Raw genomic sequence first — 14,733 nt, 5'->3', positions numbered from 1 at the left:
AGAGTACTGGAGTGGGTTGCCATTTCCTTCTCCAGGGGATCTTCCCAGCCCAGGGATCAAACCTGGGTCTCCCATGTTGCAGGCAGACTTACCATCTGAGCCACCAGGGAAGCCTGGATCCCTCATGATTATGCCTTTATAAGAATCATGTGAGCTTGCTGCCTCGTCCGGCTCTTGGCATAAGTGAGATTACAGTGGTGCTGGGCCACCCACCAACTAGAGATGGCTGTGTTCTCACCAGCACCCAGGCATGGTGCCACCCTGACCTTGGACTTCCAACCTCCACAGCTGTGAGAAATAAGTTTCTGTCGTTTATAAGCAGTCCATTTTATACTCTTTTGTTCTAGCAGCCTGAACTAAGATGCCTGCTGATGTCAAGTTATACTCATCTTAGTTTAGTCAGGTCCCAATCAGCCTTGGGGGAGTGAGTGAGTGTGGAATCAGTGTGCACATGCCAGTTCATTTAAGGGAGTTCAGAAGATCTCCAAAATGAGTGTTTGTTTTTGTTTGTTGAATCTCTACCCTTTGTACCTTTTGCTGTTTCTCACAAGTAAGGAGACAGATGATGATAGTAGTAGACTTCAGAAAAGCTTGGGCACTTCCTGACCTATGAATGATTTAAGACTCCCTGTGTCCCAGGGCTTTCCCTTAGCTTCCTTCCTTATCCCAGAAGGCTGGCCCTTACCTCCCTGCGGAGAGGTGGTTGGTCCTCTTCCCCTTATTGTAGAGTATCTACCTGCTGCTCCAGCAGGTAAGTGCCAGAAAGTGCCCTTTTTCTTACGATTCATCCCGTGGCCACAGCACTTGCTCATGTACTCCTTGAACTGCATGAAGTTCATAGGGATTTCGTTCTCCCCCTCTGAGTAATGTATGTATTACAGAAGGGTGTTTAATATAGCTACACTATATCTAAAAGCTAATCTGGCAGTCTCCTAGCAAGATACATCAGCAAGTTGTTGTTGTTTAGTCACCAAGTCGTGTCTGACTCTTTTGCTGCCCGGTAGACTGTAGCCCACCAGGCTCCTCTGTCCATAGAATTTTCCAGGCAAGAATACTGGAGTGGGTTGCCATTACCTTCTCCAGGGGGATCTTCCTGATCGAGGGATCGAGCCTGCGTCTCCTGAATTGGCAGGCAGGTTCTTCACTGCTGAGCCACATCAACAAGTAGGTACCCTTCAAAGAGGGTTCTTTTTTAGAGGATGCCACCTGAAGATTTCTGCTATCAAGCTGTGTAATTGGCTTAGCCCAGTAAGAGATGATTGTCCCACAAAGGTGCCTCGTTGCCGTAGAAGCACAGGGCCAGCGGAGCGTGCGGTCTGTGCGGGCCTCAGTGAGTGAGCTCAGGGCCGTGGCTATGGCTGGGGAAAGCAGAAAGGCTGCCGCGCTGCCTCGTGCTAGACCCCTGGTACTGATGAGGCCACACCTGCTCTCTGCATCTGGTCCCTCCCTTTCTCTCTCCTGTGAGTTGCTCTTGTTAAAAAAAAAAGAAAAAAAAGAAAAAAAAATCACTGAAAGTCAGAAATACTTCAGATTCTGACCCAGATCTCTGTGTATCTTTTTGACTTCTCAAAACTGTATTTGAATTCCAATGGTAGTCAGAGAGCAGGTTTTACCTCATTCAAATGTAAAAGAATAAATAGCTCATCCTGACATTGAAAAATTCTCAGACAGACGAGGTACTTCACACAAACCTCTGCCGGACCATGGCAGCATCCTTCAGAGTGCCTACAAAGAGTGTTTAAAGAGCAGGTCCACTTGTAAATCCATGGCTGATTCATGTCAATGTATGACAAAAACCACTACAATATTGTAAAGTAATTAGCCTCCAACTAATAAAAATAAATGGAAAAAATAAAATAAAGAGCAGGTCCTAGGAAGTGTTTGTTACGTAAATGAACCAGAGCCGAAAAGAATGGCAGCTGAGTGCATTTTATTTTCATTTGCCATCTTATCAGCCTTTTCAGAACATCATTTTGATTCCAACAAATTGGGATGCCAGTGCTGTGTTTGAACACTGCTCAAGTGTCAGTCCCTGGCTCTTTACACTCACATATGCATAGACTGGTGATATCCAAACACAGACATGCCTGCTTAGTTGGTGTGATCAGCTGGGGAAATAGGTTGTCCAGTTGAGGAATACTCTGGATGTTATGTGCGCCTTTACTTTTACCCCAGAAGTCTTGAGATGATGTTCCCAGTGTTCATGACGGTCGGTGTGCTGCATTCATTTTACCTACTGTATTCTGTGAGATTGTCATACATTCCGCCAGCAGGTATTGAGCATCTGCTCAGCTCACAGACATGCGCTGGGTCCTGTGTGTCCCTGCCTCCAGGGTGCTTGTTGCCTGACCTGGTAGACCGGATGAATCCCAAACAGCAGCACTCACCCTGAACTCCTATGTATTCAGGTACACAGACCTCCAGCAGTTCTCAGAACAGAGACACTCAAAAGAGGTGGAAAGACTGGAAAAAGGAATTGTTTGAGAAGATGTAGAATTGCAGTTGGCCTTCCTGGAGGGGGAGAAGGAGGAAATAGAGCATTCCATGTGGTGGGCAGTGCTATAAATAAGCCAGGGTTAGGGGCTGGTTTTCACATTGTGTTTGCGGGATGGTGAGAAGTCCACTCCAGCTGTGGAGGAGAGGCGCTGTGTTGGAGAGTGGAGCTAGGGTGATGAAGCTTGTCTGGTTCTGGGCCCCAGATGCACTGTGCTTATTATACAGAGCCGAGTGGTCTGGAAGGTTGCCCCGTAGCACAGGGGCTGTCCTAGAACTGCCCTGTGGGTTCCACACCTGCTTCTATCCATCGTGTGCTGTGTGGTCCTGATGGTCATGCAAGCTGTGTGTGCCATGGCTTCACCTGTTAATGAGGACCAGGAGTTTATTTATCTCACAGGGTTGCTGTTAAGAAAGAAGAGACTCATAAAGCACTTAGCATCGTGCTGAGTACTTGGCAGCACTCATTACATCATTCGTTGTTGAGCAAGGAGATAAGTAGTGGCTTCAGAAAGCTGACTCGGGTTGAGTGACACTTGAGGAGGGTTCATGGAGTTGCCTTTTGCCTAGATGGAGTCTGAGATGGGATTTTAAAGGTGTTACCCGAATTCTAGCCTTTGCGTACAAGAAGGCATGTGAATGTATGGAGGATGACGTGTTAAGTGAGGCCATTCTGTTTTCACCCCCATCTCCATTCCACAGATTTTTAAGAAAGATCATGCTTGGCAGTCAGTCAGGAATGACTGGGTCAGAGTAAGTGGCAGTGTCCCATAACAGCACAGAACACTCTTATGCTAGTCAGAGGAAATGAATTATTGGACCAGAAGTAACTGGAAGTTTACTCCCCCTACCCCTTCTTGGTTAATATTTTATCCTGTGTACCCAGAGGCTGCTGTACTGACAGGGATGAGATAGAGAACTGAATAATCAAAATGGAAAGTAACTATGAATATCCCTACAAGAATTGTAGTGTTTAACTGCAGCAACTCATGCATGCTACTTCTGTTTGTTTTTATGCTTTGGGTGGGTGAGATCATGGAAGGCAGCTCCCTATATAATGTCAACAATTCTGTTTCATACCTTTTCTTGAAGATTTTCTTTTAACTAAAAATTTTAGCTGAAAGTAAGCTGAATTCATTGATATGGTAGGAAGTTTGCTTTTTTTTTTTTACTAAGCTTGATGTGGTTTGTCTTTGTAAAAATATGAAAAAAAAAAAAGTTGCACTTCAGTCCTGTCTTCGTGGTAGAAACTGTATGAAAAAACCTACAGCATGAACATTACACTTCATGAAGAAACAGCATCTTCAGAGTAAAACACTACAAAACACTCACATTCTTGTTTAGCACAATATTTTACCTCCTAAGTGTTGCTTGTCTGTTTTTTGATTCTAATTATTATAGATATTAGCATATGTGGTAGAGAGTGTTCTCATGTGCAATTCAAAGGGTTTACAAATGCAGTAGTTGTGGTATAGTGCTCCAAATATAATGCAAGACATTAACTGACACCAACAGTTGCAAATCAGTCTTGATGATATTTGTGTGTGATAAAGCATGAGATAATCAGTTAAAAGTGAGCATGACTCTAATGTTTGAAGAAATACATCTCCTTAGTTCTTAGCCCATGCAGTCCTTAAAATATACCATGCATATGCGTGAGTGCATATATCTATGTGATTTGTGCTTAGTCGCTCAGTCATGTCCAACTCTTTGCAACCCTATGGACTATAGCCCGCCAGGCTCCTCTGTCCATGGGATTATCCAGGCAGGAATACTGGAGTGGGTTGCCATGCCCTCCTCCAAGGGATCTTCCCAACCCAGGGATCCAACCCAGGTCTCCCACATTGCAGGAGAATTCTTTACTGTCTGAGCCACCAGGGGAGTCCGCATGTATGTATACATGTATGTTAATGTATATATGTATCAAGTAACCCCTGTAACTGTGTGGTTATATCTAGTACAGATTAGTTCTATGCCAGATATTGTAAGTATTAATCTATGTCAGATTCCTTTGAACTGAAAAGAATATCTCGAGTTAACAAGTACAGTATAACTCAGTTTTAAAATAACTGGCTTATACACTTTGGCTTATACACTTGGGAAGTTACATTAATAATAATATGAATGGGGATTCACTACCCTTCCTTTAGCTTTCTCTCAGCTCCATTCATATACCACATGTTTCTCCACACGTGTTAGCCTTTTGGTGAGTCCACTCATCTGCTTGTCTATCATGGCTGTCTGCAAATCAGTACTACTAGAAATACAGTATCCAGTTCAACTGGATTCTCAGTGCTGGGTTCTTTGTTTTAAAAATCCTTGTGTCTGTGCCTGAACAAATTCTCTCTCATTTCCTGTAGCCATCATCTTAAATGTGATCAGTGTCCTTAACTTCTTTAACCCAGTGGTAGCTGAGTTGTAGTCCCCTGTGGTGGAAATATCCCTGGAGAGAATTTCCCCTCCCCTGAAACATGCCATTTAGGTGCCACTGCTCCAGTCTCTGCATCTGTCGTCACATGACTATCTTCTCTCTGTGCATCTGTGTCTTCACATGATGTTCTCCCTGTCTGTCTGTCTCCTTTTCTTATAAGGACACACAAGTCCTATTAAATTAAGAGCCCCACTATTCTAGTATGACCTCATTGTACTTGGTGATACCTTCAAAGACCTTTTCTGACTGGAAAATGTCAGTTTTCATTCCAATCCCAAAGAAAGGCAATGCCAAAGAATGTTCAGACTACCACACAATTGCACTCATCTCACACACTAGCAAAGTAATGCTCAAATTTCTCCAAGCGAGGCTTCAATAGTACATGAACCATGAACTTCCAGATGCTCAAGCTGGATTAGAAAAGGCAGTGGAACCAGAGATCATGTTGCCAACATCTGTTGGATCATAGAAAAAGCAAGAGAGTTCCAGAAAAACATCTACTTCTGCTTTATTGACTATGGCAGAGCCTTTGACTGTGTGGATCACAACAAACTGTGGAAAATTCTTAAAGAGATGGGAATACCAGACCACCTGACCTGCCTCCTGAGAAATCTGTACACAGGTCAAGAAGCAACAGTTAGAACTGGACATGGAGCAACAGACTGGTTCCAAACTGGGAAAGGAGTATGTCAAGGTTGTATATTGTCAATCTGCTAATTTAACATTTTCAGAATGCATCATGCAAAATGCCAGGTTGGATGAAGCACAAGCTGGAATCAAGATTCCTGGGAGAAATATCAACAACCTTACATACGCAGATAATGCCGCCCTTGTGGCAGAAAGCAAAGGACTAAAGAGCCTCTTGATGAAAATGAATGAGGAGAATGAAAACATTGGCTTAAAACTCAACATACAGAAGACTAAGACTATAGCATACGGTCCCATCACTTCATGGCAAATTGATGGGGTAACAACGGAAAACAGTGACAGACTTTATTTTCTTAGGCTCCACAATCACTGCATATGGTGACTGCAGCCTTGAAATTAAAAGACACTTGCTCCTTGGACGAAAAGTTATGACAAACCTAGAAAACATATTAAAAAGCAGAGACATTACTTTGCTGACAGTTTCCTCTAGTCAAAGCTATGGTTTTTCCAGTAGTCATGTATGGATGTGAGAGTTGAACTATAAAGAAAGCTGAGCACTGAAGAATTGATGCTTTTGAACTGTGGTGTTGGAGGAGACTCTTGAGAGTCCTTTGGAATGCAAGGAGATGCAGCCAGTCCATCCTAAAGGAAATCAGTCCTGAATATTCATTGGAAGAACTGATGCTGAAGCTGAGACTCCAGTACTTTGGCCACCTGATGGGAAGAACTGACTCACTTGAAGAGACCCTGATGCTGGGAAAGATTAAAGGCAGGAGGAGAAGGGGACGACGGAGGATGAGATGGTTGGATGGCATCACCAACTTGATGGACATGAGTTTGAGTAAGCTCCAGGAGTCGGTGATGAACATGGAAGCCTGGTATGCTGCTGTCCATGGGGTCACAAAGAGTTGGATATGACTGAGTAATTGAACTGAACTGAGTCGTTTTAAATTAAGAGGCCCGCTACTCTAGTATGACCTCATTGTACTTGGTGATACCTTCAAAGACCTTTTCTCCAAATAAGTCACATTCACAGAAAAATATAAAAGTTGAGAGTTTTATATTTTTATTTTTTATGTGTATCTTTTGGGGGCATACAATTCAACCCTTAGCAGGCATTTGGAAGAAATCTGTGCAGATATATAACATGTAATATTTAACCCTTAATGTGAAATATTTAAATAATGAGGTAAATGAGTACAGTATAAAAGTGAGAAATATTCACATTGTTGTTGAGTATGGATATTATAAATATCAACTTTTAAAAATTAAATTTTATTTATCCAGTTTTGTTAATGATTAGTGTTTATTGTTGGATACTTCTGAAGTGACCTAACTTATATAAAGACTTCATACAAGTATTCATGCCTGTGCTAATAAATTCAGTTTCTAATTACAGAAATTCTCTCTTTTGCCGGTAGAAGTGAGTACTTCACTTAAAACTTCAGACTTCACTGGTAAAGAGGGTTCAAGAGCAAATTGTTCAGGAACTCCACTGTAAAGGAAATGGTGATCTACTAATTTATAATCATCACGTTCCAATTAACTTCCTTGTCAGTATTTTTGGTGAGTACTATCCTCTGAAATTTTAAGAAGTGAAACACCATTGTAAGTTGTTCAAATCAAGAACAATTCTTGACAAAATTTAGCTTTTAAAAGCGTAAGCAAATACATGTAATTATGTCTCTTCTTTGGACTTTTTGCAGTGTTCTTAATTTGGTAAATTAAAATGCCAGCATTCACACGCTCTAATGTCAAAACCTCCCCTTTTGTAATTCTACCTTGTAGGTAGTGAATGGCGCTCAGTCATGATGACTTATGTGAAAAGTACTTTGCAACTCTTTCCCCCATTCACAGATCCTTCTTGATTTACGTGCAACACTCGTCCAAAAAGCTGCAGGGGGGTGAGTATCATCAGTACTCAGGCTGTGTAAATTTCTCTGTTTAGCATCTGTAGAAATGGAAGCATCTCTCCTCTCCTTAGGCTGTGAGGCCAGATCTAGTTCCCATAGACACAGTATCCTGATTTCAAATGTGCTCTCTCTCGTTGCAGTTGTCCTTCGTCCCACTTGTTGTCCTTCAAAGGTCTATGGAGATGGGAAGGTGAATACCCACCATCCTGTCATTCAGGGCTTCTTCTGAGCCCAGGGTCCAGGCTACTGAGGCTGGAGATGACATGTACGCACACTCCAGCTTGGCTTCCCCAGGTCAGGCCAGCTCGGAGCACTGGCCATCAGTATACAAGCAGGAAGCTTACCCCTCGAAGCCCTGTGTTCTCTCTTAGGTCAGCACCCTAGACTCCCAGGTAGAATGGGGAAATCCTTTCTCTTTAAATGCCACCATGACTGTTTGGTGCTTTGAAGCCAGAGGTGAGGGATTAAGCCCTGCTCTTTGGCAAACAGGAGAGAATGTTTTTGTTTAACATTCTTCTTCTCTTTGTTGGTAAACTTTCTCCATCATGACTAAGGAGAAACAGCAGATTATGCAAATCTTTACAAAGAAGAATAAAAGATTGTTTCTAACTCTCCTGGCTGTTTGATGATGATAACAGTGATAAGGATGACTCGCTTCTGGTAGTTTAGCCACTGTGTCCTACTCATTCCTGGAAAACAGAAAGCTGAAAGTTTGATTTAAGATGTTGCACTAAAACCATTTTGGTTTGAGACTGTCATCAAAAGCTTATTGAAACTGTAGAAGTTTTCAACCTTGGGATATAGAGAACTTTTTAATTACTGTTATCTATGTGTGGAGCCTTGCGGACTACAGCCCATAGCATTGCAAAAGAGTTGGACACAACGTAGTGACTAAACAACAACAGCAAAATGCATGTTCACAGAGAAATTCTTTGGGTCAGGAACTGGCAAACTGTAGCCCAAGGGCTACATCTGGATAACTGCCTGTTTCTTAAATAAAGTTTTATCTGTTTGTTTACATACTGTCTTTGGCAGCCTTTGCCCTGTATGGGCAGAGTTATGTGGTTGTGACAGAAATCACATGGCCCACAAGGCCTAAAATGTTCCCTCCTGACCCATTACAGATGCAGTTCGCTCTAGGTAATGCTCCCAAATAGTACAACCATTACTGAAGATCTTCAAGGCCCATTAGAGATGATATATCCCAAGTCTAAAGTGGTTTTATAGATGGGTCATGAAGTGAGCCATTCATTATGGCTCATGAAGTGAGTTGCCAACAGTTCCATGGCATTAAGAACATTCATACTATTGTACTGCCATTACCACCGTCCATCTCTGAAGCTTTTTCCATCTTGGGATCCCAAACTGAAATTCTGTACCCATTAAATAACCTTTTGTTCCCATTGCTGCCCATCCCCCCAACCCCAAGCCTTAGGCAACCCCTGTTCTACTTTCTGTCTCTTTACATTTGACTGCTTATCTTCTTGAACTCAAGAACAACTTATCACAGTCTCTGAGGCTGTTAAAGGGTTTATCACTGTGAAGTCCTTTGTGACTAGCTTATCCATAACTTTTTAACTGGAAGAACTATGCTTTACAGAAACTGGAAAATCCTAGCCTTTTTCCTGACTGATTCACTAGCGCTTGTCTTAGACCAAGGTAACCTGATCAACTTAATATCCGAGAGTATACCCAGGTCACTCTGTTGAAGTTTTACATGAAACTCTAGACTGCTGTGTACATCCTGTTTCTGGATTTCATCTTGATGAATAAGTTAAGCCATGATTTCCATATTTTACACATTTACCACTTAGAGAGTAATCTTTGAAATTCTTGCAGGAGGAGGAAGGGCACTGGGCAGGCAAGTTAGGTGACTAAATGTTACCTCCATGTGCATCCTAAAAGCAAATAAATCATGTGAAGGCATTTGTTTGAAGTATTTGTCATCAGGCCTTAAATTATGTCCCATGGTTCATTGTTTCATCCAGATAGGAAATTCTTAAAGTTAGTTCAGTGTTTGTTAGCTTACTATGTGCATTACTTATATCATCTCATTAATCCTCATAAAAACTCCTCAGAGATCCATACTTCAATTATATTCATTTGAGTGGTGAGGAAACTGAGTCCAAAAACAGTTCTTTGCCCTAAAACATAGAGCTAGTATGAGATTGTGCCAGAATGTCAGCATAGGCAGTTGGTTGCGAAGTCAGAATTTATTTATCTGTTTGTATATTCCTTCATCCTTTCCCTCCATTCAACATGTTCAGCAAATATTTAATGAGAGTCTGTTATGTTTTAGACTTTTTTTTTGGCCACACAGCATGGCATGTGGGATCTTAACTCTGCCCAGGAATTGAACCATGCCCCTGGCAGTGGAAGCAAAGAATCTTAACCAACCTGGTCTAAGCACTGAACTGCCAGGGAAGTCCCGTATTATGTTTTAGACTTGATTCAAGGGATACGGCAGTAATGATAAAGTCCTGGCCCTCATGGGGTTATGCTCTGTTAATTGTTTTCTATGTAGCCATCTTGTCTTCTCATTCATCATCTGATCAAAGATGCTTTGATACTGGTGCCTTTTTCAGCTTCTCATTTAGAAGGTATCAAAGGAAGGTTTGATAACTGGCAGGAGTTTTTCCGGTCATCTGGGAGAATTCCTTTCAACAGACAAACTAAGGACCCATTGAAGACAAATAGTGTCTCTCTCTTGTTGAACTATCAAGAACAACTTATCACAGCCTCTGAGACTGTTATAGGTTTATCACCCTGAAGGTCATGAGTTAAGAATGCCTATCTAATATTATAGCTAATCCACTCCCCACTCACCCCACTTTAATTTAAGCCAGTTTTCTTTTAGCATTTCCACAAACCTGTCCAAAAATTAATCAGTATCTTAGCCATTAAGTCTTTGAGTAGTCGAATACAGTATGAAGACTAATTTTCCTTTTGTTTTCAAAGGGGTTTTTTTTGTATTTGGTCCAAGATGGAATTGTGAAGTTCAAGCAAGAAGATTGTCTTTGGTTTTTTGACATCCTCCTCTTTCAGAGGGATTCCTTGGTGGCTCAGACGGTAAAGCGTCTGCCCGCAATGCGGGAGACCCAGGTTTGATCCCTGGGTCAGGAAGATCCCATGGAGAAGGAAATGGCAAAACACTCTAATACTCTTGCCTAGAAAATTCCATGGATGGAGGAGCCTGGTGGGCTACAGTCCATGGGGTCACAAAGAGTCAGACACGACTTCACTTTCACTTTCACTTTTCTTTCAGATCTGCTTTCCTACTTCTGCTGCTTCCCTGGCCTCCCAGCCAGCAGGGTGTTACAGTTTTATAGTTCAGTTCAGTTCAGTTGCTCAGTCGTGTCCGACTGTTTGCGACCCCATGGACTACAGCACGCCAGGCTTCCCTGTCCATCACCATCTCACAGAACTTGCTCAAACTCGTGTCCATTGAGTTAGTGATGTCATCCAACCATCTCATCCTTCTACCTTCAGTCTTTCCCAGCATCAGGGTCTTTTTCAGTGAATCAGTTCTTCACATCAGGTGGCCAAAGGAATCGAGCTTCAGCTTCAGCATCAGTCATTCCAATGAATATTCAGGATTGATTTCCTTTCGGATTGAATGGTTTGATCTCCTTGCAGTCCAAGGGACTCTCAAGATTCTTCAACACCACAGTTACCCTGCTAAAGTGTTAGCTCTTAACCAGAGATTCATGCCCTTCCTGTGTGTTCTCCCTGCCTGCAGACTGAGAGTACTAATCCTCATTAACTGAGAACGAATAGCTGGAAATGGTTCACAAGGGCTTAATTATGACCCTGGCCTGGAATATTTGCCCTTTAATGGAAAACATTTTTTTGCTACGCCTTCATTCCAGAGGAGTGAATAAAGATTTAACATACCTGTTCTACAATGTTGAACTAACCCAAATTGCTAAGCATTTTTGTGGAACTAGTTTTCTTTGTACTACTTTGAATTGCTCAGTGAAATATTTAAGTTTCCCAATCTTGTTTTGAAAAATTGAGTGTGTTGAGTATTGAATTCAGAGGAGGGAGAGCTTTCTGACCATTGCATGCCTTAGTTTAGTCTGTGTGCTGGTTCTGTTGCCCCGCCAGGAGTGTCTCATTCATTCTACAAACATTCTTGGGTACACTTGCTATCAGGACCTCTGTTGGGTGGAACAGAAATACTAGGTACTGTTCATCTGCTGGTGGTCCACAGAGTTCCTACTTAAACTTTACATTTTTGTAGTCCTTTACAGTTTACAATTTATAAAAAATTTTCTCACTTATTTAATCTTATATATTCTCACTATAACAATGCACAGGTATAAAGAAAATCTTCCCTATACGCCAGTGGTTAAGATGATATTAGTCCCAATTTTCATAGGAAGCAAGTAAAGCCAAGGGAAGTTAAGAGATTTGCCCTTACTAAAAAACCAGGCTGTCTGGGTGCAGTATCCTTTCTTCTAAACCACAGCTGCCTATAAAGTTAGGACTTTTTCAATTCATGTGCTTACTTTTCTCTGGTGTGAATGTTCTGTCACTAAGTTTATATATTGCATTTGCCCCAGTTGAATTTCATATCCTTTTTTTTTTTCTTGATGGAATATTTTTCCCCTAATTTTTCCATAATAATTCCTAACTTTAGAATTATCTACATTCAGATTTGATGACATATTCTAAGTTTCTATATTTAGGTCCTTTGTCCATTTATGATCTTTGAGACTTAATCTGAGCTTTCAGAGTAACAGTTGTGATTCTATACTGATGTTTTAAAATATGGTAGCCCTGATGATTGGAGTAAATCCAGTTTTCACATACAGTCTGTACCTATTCTAGTTCCATCCTCTGTTCTTCCAGTTGAAGTAGAACTTGCCCCAGCCAACTGTTGACATCACAGTAAAGAAAATACAGCCAGTTTTATCTGCCTCTCAAGGGGAAAAAAGCAAATTTGGTTGGTTTGTCTCTTTAGCATAGTGTATCTAAAGCACTTTAAAATATTTATTTAGCTAGTTGCACAGTCTTTAGCAGACTGATCTTATCTCTATTCCTAATGCTATTTATCTGTACTTACTTTTAGTATTTTGACTTAATTCTGTTTTTGTCTCTGGCTTTCTCATTTATTTTTAATATCCATAGTTTTTGGTATTTTGCCTTACTGTCACTGTCTTTGTAACTGGCAGAATCTTAAGCATGTAGGGCTAGTTTTTGACCACCCATAGTATTTTCTCTTTCAACTGGAGATTTTGTCATTTGATTCTCTTTCGTTTAACACTTTATTAATAAATCGGGTGTATTACTCTGTAATTGTTTCTTGTGTGTAAGTATCTCTTTCTACTCCTTGGTTTGACGTTAATTAGTAGTTCTGGAGGGCGGTGATTAACATATCCTTTGTAAGGATCCCTTCAAGAAGAAATTCCCCTCCCTACAAATACACAGTTTTTCAGTCAATATTTATTTGAATGATTACTGTTTGTCATCCACTGTGCTAGGGATGCACAGTCAAGTGACAGATCCACTGGGCTTACACTAGCAGGAGATTCAGACAAGTTAACCCGGTAATACAGTTCAGTGTAGTGTGGGGCTTGAGAGAATAAGAATGAGTTGTGTTTTCTCTCTCTCTGTGGCTCAACTGGTAAAGAATCCACCTGCAATGTGGGAGACCTGCACATACACAAACACACACACACACACAAGTTGGGCAGATTTAGCAAGGGTGGGGAGGGGACTGAGATGGGATTGGGACAGGATTCTTATTTGAAAGAATAAAGCTCATCCCTCAGTCAGTTCAGTTCAGTCGCTCAGTCGTGTCCGACTCTCTGCGACCCCATGAATCGCAGCATGCCAGGCCTCGCTGTCCATCACAAACTCCTGGAGTTTACTCAAACTCATGCCCATCGAGTTGGTGATGCCATCCAGCCATCTCATCCTCTGTCGTCCCCTTCTCCACCTGCCCCCAATCCCTCCCAGCATCAGGGTCTTTTCCAGCGAGTCAACTCTTCTCATGAGGTGGTCAAAGTGTTGGAGTTTCAGCTTCAGCATGAGTCCTTCCAATGAACACCCAGGACTGATCTCATTCAGGATGGACTGGTTGGATCTCCTTGCAATGCAAGGGACTCTCAAGAGTCTTCTCCAACACCACAGTTCAAAAGCATCAATTTTTTGGTGCTCAGCTTTCTTCACAGTCCAACTTTCACATCCATACACGGCCACTGAAAAAACCACAGCCTTGACCAGACGGAACTCTGTTGGCAAAGTAAGGTCTCTGCTTTTTAATATGCTATCTAGGTTTGTCATAACTTTCCTTCCAAGGAGTAAGCGTCTTTTAATTTCATGGCTGCAGTCACCATCTGCAGTGATTTTGGAGTCCCCCCCAAAAAAAGTCTAACACTGTTTCCACTGTCTCCCCATCTATTTCCCATAAGGTGATGGGACCAGATGCCATGATCTTAGTTTTCTGAATGTTGAGCTTTAAGCCAACTTTTTCACTGTCCTCTTTCACTTTCATCAAGAGGCTTTTTAGTTCCTCTTCACTTGCTGCCATAAGGGTGGTATTATTTGCATATCTGAGGTTATTGGTATTTCTCCCGGCAATCTTGATTCCAGCTTGTGCTTCCTCCAGACCAGCGTTTCTCATGATGTACTCTGCATAGAAGTTAAATAAGCAGGGTTACAATATACAGCCTTGACATACTCCTTTTCCTATTTGGAACCAGTCTGTTGTTCCATGCCCAGTTCAAACTATTGCTTCCTGACCTGCATACAGGTTTCTCAAGAGGCAGGTCAGGTGGTCTGGTATTCCCTTCTCCTTCAGAATTTTCCACAGTTTATTGTGATCCACACAGTCGAAGGCTTTGGCCTAGTCAATAAAGCAGAAATAGATGTTTTTCTGGAACTCTCTTGCTTTTTTGATGATCCAGCGGATATTGGCAATTTGATCTCTGGTTCCTCTGCCTTTTCTAAAACCAGCTTGAACATCTGGAAGTTCTCGGTTCACGTATTGCTGAAGCCTGGCTTGGAGAATTTTGAGCGTTACTTTACTAGCGTGTGAGATGAGTGCAATTGTGCGGTAGTTTGAGCATTCTTTGGCATTGCCTTTTTGGGATTGGAATGAAAACTGACCTTTTCCAGTCCTGTGGCCACTGCTGAGTTTTCCAAATTTGCTGGCATATTGAGTGCAGCACTTTCACAGCATCATCTTTCAGGATTTGAAATAGCTCAACTGGAATTCCATCACCTCCACTAGCTTTGTTT

General features: G+C 41.8%; 1 protein-coding gene across 5 annotated transcripts in view; it reads left to right on the top strand.

The window, feature by feature from the left end:
* The window catches only part of PCGF5 (polycomb group ring finger 5), a 118,551-nt gene that overhangs the window by 42,845 nt on the left and 60,973 nt on the right, over positions 1 to 14,733 (top strand). The window contains exons 1-2 of one of the 5 annotated variants that reach the window (XM_043476021.1): positions 6,994 to 7,138; positions 7,361 to 7,476. The exons of 3 other annotated variants lie outside the window; for them this stretch is intronic. The gene's annotated coding sequence lies outside the window, so the exon portion shown is untranslated. Of the gene's footprint in view, positions 1 to 6,993; positions 7,139 to 7,208; positions 7,477 to 14,733 lie in introns of those variants that run through there. One more of the 5 variants, XM_043476022.1, reaches the window with a different exon arrangement.

This window comes from Cervus canadensis, chromosome 8 (genome assembly GCF_019320065.1).
Source record: "Cervus canadensis isolate Bull #8, Minnesota chromosome 8, ASM1932006v1, whole genome shotgun sequence".
Classification (NCBI taxonomy): domain Eukaryota; kingdom Metazoa; phylum Chordata; class Mammalia; order Artiodactyla; family Cervidae; genus Cervus; species Cervus canadensis.
The sequence above is the reverse complement of the archived record's forward strand: the minus strand, read 5'-3'. Positions and strand labels throughout refer to the sequence as shown.